Here is a 10,890-nt window from a genome sequence, read left to right as displayed (position 1 = left end):
AGGACACTTGACAATGGTTATATAAAAGAAAAGAAGAATATTTGGACATTTGTTGTTTTTAATGAAAAAGTGTGATATTTCTAATTGATACCATTTAATTCGTTCTACCCAAAGAAAATTTACATTTATACCAAAGAGCGTGAGTTCATTGATTTAGGCTTGTGACTTTTCCTTTCTTATTTGTGGAATAACTCCTTTTAAATTACCCTTTCTGTTTATGCATTCATTAAATGAACCTACACAATGTTTCATTATGTCTAGACATATATTACAAATTTTCATTGAGATGAATTATGCAATATCATGTCTCTCTTCTTGCAGAATTGCAAATATTCGTACGGATCATATAATTGAGTTTGGAATTATGAATGCATCTCATCTTTAAAATGAAACAGACTTCAGAGTAACCCAAGCCAGAGAAGGTGCGTTTTGCCTTAGATTAAAAAAAAAAAAAAAGTAAAACAAACCAAAAATAGGAAACAGAAAACACAGCACATCCCCTGCCAAGTTAGCAGAGAATGAGAAAGCTCTTTTCAGATAATGACTTCACCAAGTGTGAAAGGCATAGAATACTGAAGCTATCAATAAACATATTACAAAGCTGACTAGGGAAATGGAAAGCTGCAGAACAATTACTGAGATGGAGTCCCTGAATCTTCAGTGACACCCATTGGCAGGGCTGTATGTTATGCCACGATGGGACTGAGCAATCTGGAAAAAGGAGACATGAAAGAGCATTATAGGATTAATGCAGGATTGGGGTATGAGGTATTATATGCTGGAGTTTTATAATCAAGAATGTGATTGTAATGATGAACTCTATTGTCTAGATTGGGCAGAGGAAAAAAAAAGTCAAACAATAAATGGGGTTGTTAAATGAGGAGAAAACAGTTATTTCAAAGACCTGGGTATAACAATACAGCTCGTAAGTACAAATGGTGAAAGTAAGGGCTTAAATGATATGGGGTGATAAAAAATACTTAAGTTAAGAATAGGACTATGACATTCAAAAGTCTAAAGAACAATTTTAGGTACAACTTTGAGAGTGGTTAGATGTGAAGACCATCATAGTTCACCTTAATATAGATTTCTCATGGAGACAAATTATAAACCTCGGTTTTCCAATCTGACAAAATTAAATAATATGACTTATTGAAGAATTGTTACAAGTAAATGATAAGAAGTAAGCAGTATGCAAAAAAAAAGTAAGCAATAGATGTTGAGTGCATTGGTATAAAATATTTTCCATTTATTAATGCATTTAAAAAAATCATCTATTAATTTTGTTTTATTTTCTCTCTTTCCTCAATAATAGCAATTACTATGGATCATATAATTGAGGTTGGAATTATGAATGCATATCATCTTTCAAATGAAACCTTTCATAGTGACCCTGTTTGTTGAGTCAACAGATCAGTGACCCTATTTGTTGTTTCATTTTTTATTTAAATTTTCCAAAGGAACAGTCCCTTTCTGATCCCTCCTGTCCATTGGATTTCTACATGTTTTGCTGAGTTAGCTTTGTTCTCCCTTTATAAATGCAAATCAGTAACAATCCTGTCTGATTTTTTGTATTCAGTGCCTTGGCCAAACAGGATGTTATAAAGCTTAAAAGACTTCCTGAAAGCTGTCTTTTGGTCTCTGGGGATCTGGCCTACAGCCATGTGTTTAATGATTTGACTTGTGCAGTACACCTTCTGGTAGGCATTTCAGATTGCCTCTTTACACCAGACTCACATTCTTTAGTTACTAGCAGGCATGTGAGAAGATGCTTCTCCCCATTATTCTGCAAAAGACTCTGCCTGCTTTGAAAAGAAAAAGAAAAAGAGCAAAGTTAGTTTTTCTTTATTTGCACCACTGATTTCACATCTAGCAGTGAAGTTTTTATTTTCTTGAAGGTTGCTCAAGTGTTCCTTTTTTTCCTATTACATTTTTCATTAAAACAATTTCTGTTTCTCGGCATGGAGTCAAACTAGAAATAATTATTGACTGATTTCTCCACCATTAACTCTGAGTCTCTTGTTTGTTGCTCAGTCATTTGGTTGTAGATGTATTAATTACCGAATCTATTTCACATACTTTTTCTGGTAGTTGTTTTAACAGCTCTTGTGTCTTCCTGAGAAAACACAGGACGTGAATATGGAAAAGTTATCAGCCAGATATATAAAACTGCTTCTGTGAAAATAAGATGGGAAGGGAGAGTCACACTTAAATTATAATAGAACTTTGATCTGTTGTTCTGTTTACCCCTTCTACAATAGGTGTTTCAGTGTCAAACTCAGTTGTCTTTCCATTTTGAAACAAATGGAGAGCTTTGGGGCTGTATGAGGCTTCATTAACTCTTTCAGGTCACTGGGGTTCCATTAAAGTTTGTGCTTTACTGTGTGAGAACTAAGGAATAGGAAATAATGTGAACTTCTGATGGCTCTTTGATATTAATCACATTTGCATTCCTGCGGTGTGCTCTGTGTGGCAATTAAGTTGCTCTTAAGTGTACTAAACAGTACCCTGTGGCTATAAAAGTGTTACCTTCTGAAGAAGCCTGGCTGGTGACCAGAGAGCAACTAAGCTCCTGTGAAAACTGGATCATTATATTGACCCCTGCTTTGCCAATTTTTTCTCTCACTGGTCTTCTACTATGTAACCACATTTACTGTTAAGCACTATGAGTATATAAATATATGCAGGCTTTTTAATGTTGTTGAATAGTATTAGACGTATCAGATGTTCCTGTGGTAATTTCCTTGACTCGCCAGGCACTCAATTAGCACTGTAGGATACAGGACTATAATATTACAAACAAGGCATTTGTGTATTTCAGTATTAAGTTATTTTTCTTTTAATTCAATGGAAGCAATGCTAATGATAAGCTATAATGAGGGAACTCGCCTTCTGCAGCATTTTCTTTTCATCTCTAATGCATCTTGTTTTTCTTTATTACTTTGATTTAACATTGACAGTGACTCATTATGGAAAACACAAAGATATTAATGTAAAGTTTTAAGTGATGTAAATAACACTGACAAATAATTTTAATTAAAATCATGGAACTAGGGAGGCATTTTAGAAGATGGTAATATTTAAGCTTGATAAACTGGAAGATCTATCTAGGTATAGCCAAATACTATTTCTTCTCAATACGTATGTGATGAAGACAATGAAAAATATTTAACTTCCTATTGTATTAAAATATTTTATATTTAACAAAATTTTTATTTTGACAGTGAGGTTGCCCTTTAATTTATATTCTTTAATAATTCTTTCTGAAGAAACAATATCCTCAAATAAGTAGTATAAGACTTTTATAACATTTTATTTGTAAGCTCAGAGAATGACAGGAGACTCATTCATTAAAGAATATGCACTAATTCTGATTTGTAGGAAAAATTCCTTCTCATAGTCAAATAGATGAATCCAGCTGTTATGTAAATAATCCCATTCTTTAAAGTCAATCAGGCATGGGATCAATTGATGTAGTTGCTTTGCTAGGCTATCCAGATACCTTAAAAGAATGAAGAATTAAATAGAAATTTCCTAGAAATTTTACATTCCCAGGAATAGCTGAAGAACTGAGAGGATCTCACTCAATAAACAGCTTATTACGTTTTGTTAAGTAAAATATTGGCACACTTTGTAGAGACAGATGATGGCAAGATCAGGGAATTGCCTACAAATAAAAGGAGTGAAGGGAAAAATGTGAAAATATATCTCACAAGTTCATATAAGGAGTTTAGGACATTTAAAAATTGAATCTGGTACAAAATGCTACTACAGTCATTTTATCAGCAACTTGACAACCTGAAGGCACATGTCATGTAAGTCAATTTGATTTTCAAGCATTATACTGTATAGTGTCTCCCTTTGACCTGGGAAAGAGGGGTTCTTGACTTGGGCATTGCATATTTGTGGGGCTCACTTTGCCACCCCTTTCCTCACAGGACCAAGGGGAGGGTGTCCAATCCACACAGCAACCCTTCCTCAGCATAGACACCCCTGAGGTATTCTGCCAAAGTAGGCCTGAGCCTGGTTCCGGACCTGTGCCCCCTTGTTTACGAGGCAGTCCTCCCTAGGTCAGACCATCCACTTAGGCCCAAACGAAATACAAAAGTGTTGGTCAAAGAGGAGCTATCTGTGATTGTGTAGCATCTACACTGGAAACAGAGTTTGGAAGTGTGCACTGGTTATACCATGAGTTGAATGGGAAGCCCTTCCTGGTGCTGGAGGGAACTGAGTGTGAGAAGAGAAGAGGACTGTATTGTGAGCCTTCTAGATCATAATGAGGATATTCTTGTCAAAATAAGAGGATGGAAGATGATTTATTTAGTAATAGCTTGATTTATAACACAGATATTTGGGCATATGGTATATGAGTTTTCTCATTTTGATGTTTTCCTGTACTTCAAATGTTAAGTGTCCAATATCACTTTTTTGAAGTCAATTATTTTTTTAATTCAATTTTAATGAGATTGTTCACATACCATACAATCATCCAATGTGCACAATCAATTGCCCATGGTACCATGGATGCTGTGTGCATCCATTATTCCAGAAAAGAAAGAAAAATGATAAAGAAAACTCAAATCCTCCTGTACCCCTAACCCCATCCCCTCCATTATTGACTCATGATTTTGTTGTAATACATTTCTTACAGTTGATCAAAGAATGTTAAAATACTACAAACTGTAGTACATAGTTTGCAATAGGTATATATTTTATCCCTATATATCCCTCTATTATTAACTTCTAGTTATAGTGTCATACATTTATTCTAGTTCATGAGAGATATTTCTAATATTTGTACAGTTAATCATGGACACTGTCCACCATAAGATTCACTGTTTTATACATTCACTGTTTTATACATTCCTGTCTTTATACATTCACTGTTTTATGCATTCCTATCTTTTAACCTCCAACTTTCCTTCTGGTGACATGTGACTCTAAGCTTCCCTTTTCCATAACATTCAAACACCATTCAGCAGTGTTAGTTATTCTCACAATAACATGTTACTGTCACCTCTGTCCATTTCCAAACACTTAAGTTCAACCTAGTTAAACATTCTGTTCATAATATGCAACAGCTCCCCATTCTTTAGCCTCATCCTATATCCTGATAACTTTCATTTCATGTCTATGAGTTTACATATTATAAGTAATCCATATCAGTGAGACCATACAATATTTGCCCTTTTGTGTCTGACTTATTTCATTCAATATAGTGCCCTCAAAGATTTCTTCATCATCCTGTTTTTTTGTTTTCTGTTTTTTTTTTTAAGACGATTTTGGTCACCCACCATACATTTCATTCTTAGTAAACCATTAATGGTCCCCTGTATAATCATGTATTTCTACATACACCACCAGCACCACTCTCTATATAGGGACATTTCCATTTGTTCCACAGAGGAGAAGGAAGAGTCAGAGAAGGCAGAGACAAAAGAAAAAGAACAAGAAAGATAAAAAAAAAAAAAAAAAAAAAAAAAAAAAAGACAGCTTAAAAGCAACAAAAGGAAAGATAGAATTAAACTAAAGTACACTAAAAGAGTCAGACAACATCACCAATGCCAAGAGTCCCATATCCCTCCCTTATATCCCCCTCTTAGAGGCATTTAGCTTTGGTATATTGCTTTTGTTACATTAAAGAAAGCATAATATAATGTTTCTGTTATCTATAGTCTCTAGTTTGCATTGATTGTATTTTTTTCCCCAATACCACCTGATTTTTAATACCTTACAAGGTTGACATTCATTTGTTCTCCCTCTTGGAAAAACTTATTTGTATGTTTTATCATAATCATTGAGCACCCTAGGTTTCACTGAGTTATACATTCACAGTCTTTATTTTCTTCTTTCCTCCTGGTGTCCCACATGCTACTAACTTTCCTCTTTCAACAATACTCACAGTCATCTTTGTTCAGTGTGATTACATTGTTGTGCTGCCATCACCCAAAATTGTGTTCCAAACCTTGCACTCCTGTCTTTTCTTATCTGTAGGAATTTACTCCTTTTAATATTTCCTGTAGAGCAGGTGTCTTGTTCACAAACTCTCTCATTATCTGTTACAGAATATTTTAAACTGTTCCTCATATTTGAAGGACAGTTTTGCCAGATACAAGATTCTTGGTTGGTGGTTTTTCTCTTTCAGTATCTTAAATATATCATACTACTTTCTTCTTGCCTCCATGGTTTCTACTGAGAAATCCACACATAGTCTTATCAAGCTTCCTTTTTATGTGATGGATCACTTTTCTCTTGCTGCTTTCAGGATTCTCTCTTTGTCTTTGATGTTTGATAATCTGATTATTAAGTGTCTTGGTGTAGGTCTACTCAGATCTATTCTGTTTGAGATATGCTGCACTTCTTGGATCTGTAATTTTATGTCTTTTATAAGAGATGGGAAATTTTCATTGATTATTTCCTCTATTATTGATTCTACCCCCTTTCCCTTCTCTTTTTCTTCTGGGACACCCATGACACATACATTCACAGGCTTCATTTTGTCATTCAATACCCTGAGACATTGCTCATATTTTTCCATTCTTTTCCCTATCTGTTCTTTTGTGTGTAGAATTTCAGTGTCTTGTTCTCCAGTTCCTGAGTATTTTCTTCTGCCTCTTGAGCTCAGATGTTGTATGTCTCCATTGTGTTTTTCATCTCTTGTGTTGTGCCTCTCATTTCCATAGATTCTGCCAGTAGTTTTCTCAAACTTTCAATTTTTACCTTATGTTCAGTGTTTCTTTATATCCTTCACCTCTTTTGCCATATTTTCCCTGATTTTGTTGATTGGTTTTTGATTAGATTTAGCATATTTCTTTGAATATCTTTAACTGACTATTTCATTAAAGTGAAACAATATCTCAACTGTATCTTGATTGATGTGCAATTTTGTTCCTTTACCTGGGCCATATCTCTGCCCTTCCCAGAGTAGTTTGTAGTCATCTTGTCTAGGCATCTGGCTTCCCCAGTTACCCTAATCAGATTTTCCCAGACCAGAATGGGTTCAGTTCTCAGAATGGGGTTTATTCAGTTTTAAATCTCACTGAGGGTGTGTTTTAGAAATTGACACTTTCCTGTGAGGTCTCTAGCCACTGTGCTTTTCCTAACCTGCATGTGGCACCTATCAGTCTCTCACTCCCGACTAGCGTAAGGTGGTGTGGCCCCTTTAATTCTTAACTTAGGTTGTTTCTGTTCTGTCTGTTTTCCCCCAGGCCCTGGGGTCTGAGTTCTGAGGGGAGGGGAGAGCAGGTCCTTGAGCTAGCCCCACCTCCTTTGTCTTAGGGAAGATGTACCCCCTAGGGAGCTATCTTCTGCATTTCACAAGTTTCTTTGTCTCTCTGACTCTGTCAACTCCACCTCTGTCTGGGTCAGAGCTCTGTGAACTGAAAATGGCTGAGGCTCCACTGAGCCATTCAGGTTGAGAGAGAGAAAAAGGGAAAGAAAGCCCCCTTCAGAGCCAGTCCATGGCCCCCCAATTTTTCCCATTGGTCAGATGGAGCACCTGATCTTCTGGGCCCCCCTCCTGGGGCACAGTTGTTTTGTGTCTCTCTAAGTTCAGTCTCAAAGCATCTGCATTTCTTTTTCTTTTTTTTAATTAATTTTTTTCCTCTCCGTCAGCCCCCTGTCCTCTCCACTGGGAGTGACCTCAGGATACTTTGCTGCTTGTCTATGTTTGTAGCTTCTATTCAGCAGTCTGTATTTGTTAATTAAAACCCCCATTGGAGCTAGGTTGAGCTATATTCACTTGCTACCAACAGGGACTGCTGCTTTCTCCCACAGCGAGGTCCTGCAGCTCAGCCTGCCATTAGGAGAGGGGTCTCCTGTCACAGTTCCATAGTTTTTAGTTACAGATTTTATGCTTTGATCTCAGCCTTTCCACTCAATCCAAGTATGATGTGTAGACAGTCATGGTTGTCCCCAGCAGTTGTTCCAGATTATTCACTACTTGTTCCTGGTTGTTTATTAGTTGTTCCCGGGGACTAAATAATTCCACACCTCTCTCTGCTTCCATCTTAGCTCCTCCCCCCATATCATATTTTTTTAAATCTGCTTGTCTATTTTATTTCCATTAGAAAAATATTACATATGTAAAATTTGGGTTCACTTACTTCTCCTTTATCTCTACCATTCAAACTCCAAATTTGATTTTACTCAAGTAAAGAAGGATCTTATATCTGAGTATAGTAACTCATCTTTCTTACATGTTGTTTCCTTTTACTTTTATTTATTTGAGTAACTATGTTAGGAATGTAATTTCTTTCACATTCAGTAATATAAGTATGTATAAATGTAATTGATGGCATCCATCATTGGATTCATCATTTAATCTTCAATTCATGTTCAATTCTCCCAATTATAAGGTGCTTACATAATAAACTTCAGATAGTTTAGTCAAACTTACACTTTCCAATGTCAGTTATAAAAATTAGGTGTTAATTTTAAAATATTGTGAAAATTCCAGGCTAAACAACACTGGGTCCGTTTATATTCATGCTCTTCTGAGAGGTCCTTGGAGTGCTATGGCTTCAATCGCAACATGGTGCTCTTTGGGCAGAGCAGCAACCTGGTAAGAAGCTCTAGCAGGAAAATTACTCTTGAAACATTATTTGTAGAGCTTATTGAGGGCCCTGTGATCATTTATGTCAGCCCCAAAACAGTTGCTTTCACCACATTAGCAAAGTCACAGCCTGCAGCTTTCAGAATTTCACCCATGTTTTTAAGAGCTTGTTTAACTTCTTCCATCACCCCGCCTGGCACCAGCTGTCCACTTGAAGAGTCCATGCCTAGCTGTCCTGAAATATAAATGGTCCTGTTGACTAGCACAGCTTGGCTGTAAAGACCAATGGCCTCTGGGGAGTTCATGGTGCTGATCACATTTCTGATCAAGGAACACATGGACAACCCTTTTCTCTGGTGGCCCCACAGATGAGCAAGTGTCTACACCACCCCCATCTCACTTCACCCCAACTAACTACCCAATACCATGTTAATCCAACCAGAAGTGCCAGAGTATACCATGCACCACTAGTTTACGTGCTATAGAGAACAATTCAGAAACACTGGCAAATGACTATTACACAATGTTTCTTATACCTTATGTTTTATACTTTTAGAAAAAGCTTTCTAGACTTAATTAGAGATCTACTGTTACCACATATCACTCTTATGACTATGTAAAAAGTATATTCTGGTTATTCTAATCAGTTTTTGATTCAGGCTTCTCTATATCTGTTTTCCATAGGATATTTTCCTCCGTGCTTTGAAGGGCTTTGGTGGTAGGGCATTCCTAAAAGATAGGACCATCATTTTCTCTAGAAATTCTTCAGATTACCAATACCCATTTTGTAATATCTGCATTTGGCATTTCTTTTCATTTCATTGTCAACAGATTTTCAGACCAAGTTACACACTTAAAAGAAATGACAACACCATCATGACTCACTCTTTGGATAACTGCAATCACAAAACATCCTAATCTAAGAAATAATAAAATGTGAATGTGTGTGTGTGTCTGTGTGTTTGTTATAAAACAGTCATTCATTTATAATGTTCTTAACAACATTGAACTTGAAAAAACCACCTGGCACTCTCTTTTAGCTGGTTTCTATTGTCTCAGACCTTGAGTGTTTTAACTTCCATCTCTTTTTCCCCCTTCTTTCCTTTTTTTTTAATTTTTTTTATTTTTTTCATATATTTTAAAGCTGGTTAGGAACATATATTTTATTTTAATGCATGTGACCCACATATACATGATTCATTAACTGTGAAATATTTTGAGATATCACTGAAAACGTGAAGGTTTGATTTATCAACTGATGTTGAAAATACAAGACATCATTATTCAGCTACTTTGTATCATATATCAGATTGATATTTTAGATACTTCAGATAGACATTATATAAAATGAGTACAATTATAAAGTAAAAACACAAATATTTGGCTCAGAAATTTGTGCTGAGCCATTTCTTCCTTTTATACCAAGTATGGGTTTCATGTTACTGAAAGGTGGTATAGTTTCACTGTGTTATTCACTGAAAAATATTTTATAGCAGTTTACTTTTCTCCTTCTTGGATCTTCTAGATGATAAAACTCATGGTTTTCTCTTAATTGTTTAACATGAACTCCATCATATCACAATTTGGCTTCTGCCCATACCTTTACTTTCATTTCACATCATTTTCCCATTGTTTTCTGAGGTTAAATCACAGTGGTCTTTTTTGAATTCCTATTAACCACCATGGCACTTCTTTCTATTTTCCTACTCCACTTAAGTGCCCCTTCACAAGCAGCTTACTCTTTTAGGAATTCTCATTCCTTTGGCCATCTCCATTCTCTACAGATTTTTCCTCTTCTGCAAGTTAATTAAAGACTGCAGGATCGTTGGTTTGGTTCAAGTTATTATATGCAAAGTTGTTATGCAAAGTCTGAATGTAAGTTTTCATTTCTCTAGGATAAATGAAATCATTGCCAAGGAGAGCAATGATTGTGTCTAATTTTCTACGAAACAGCCAAATTATTTTCAGAGTAGCTACGGTACACATATTTTAAGATGGTCCTGGAGTTCTCCACCCCCACTGTATGTGACTTCTATAAACATCTCCACTTGACAGTCAATAGAAACTGTGAATGGAATTTGGCATTTTAAATAAATGTCCCTAATTAGGTTGACTTCTGTTATTCAAAATGGAGACTATCCAGGGTGGACCTGACCTAATCAGGCAAATCCTTTAAAATAGATCAAATCAATAAAGGTTGTCCTCTTAGCCTTGAAGGAGCAAATAGCCATGATAGGGAGTGAGCCCTTTGGCAAGGGCTCAATAGTGGCCACTGGATGATCAGAATGGTTTATGGCCAATAGCTAGCAAGGAAAGCAGGACCTCAATCAAATAAC

General features: G+C 36.0%; 1 pseudogene; it reads right to left on the bottom strand.

Moving 5' to 3' along the window:
* Positions 1–8,485: 8,485 nt before the first annotated feature.
* Positions 8,486–8,892, bottom strand: LOC119528926 (annotated as a pseudogene).
* Between the last annotated feature and the right edge of the window lie 1,998 nt (positions 8,893–10,890).

This window comes from Choloepus didactylus, chromosome 3 (genome assembly GCF_015220235.1).
Source record: "Choloepus didactylus isolate mChoDid1 chromosome 3, mChoDid1.pri, whole genome shotgun sequence".
In the NCBI taxonomy this organism is placed as follows: Eukaryota; Metazoa; Chordata; class Mammalia; order Pilosa; family Megalonychidae; genus Choloepus; species Choloepus didactylus.
This window is presented reverse-complemented; position numbering and strand designations above follow the sequence as displayed.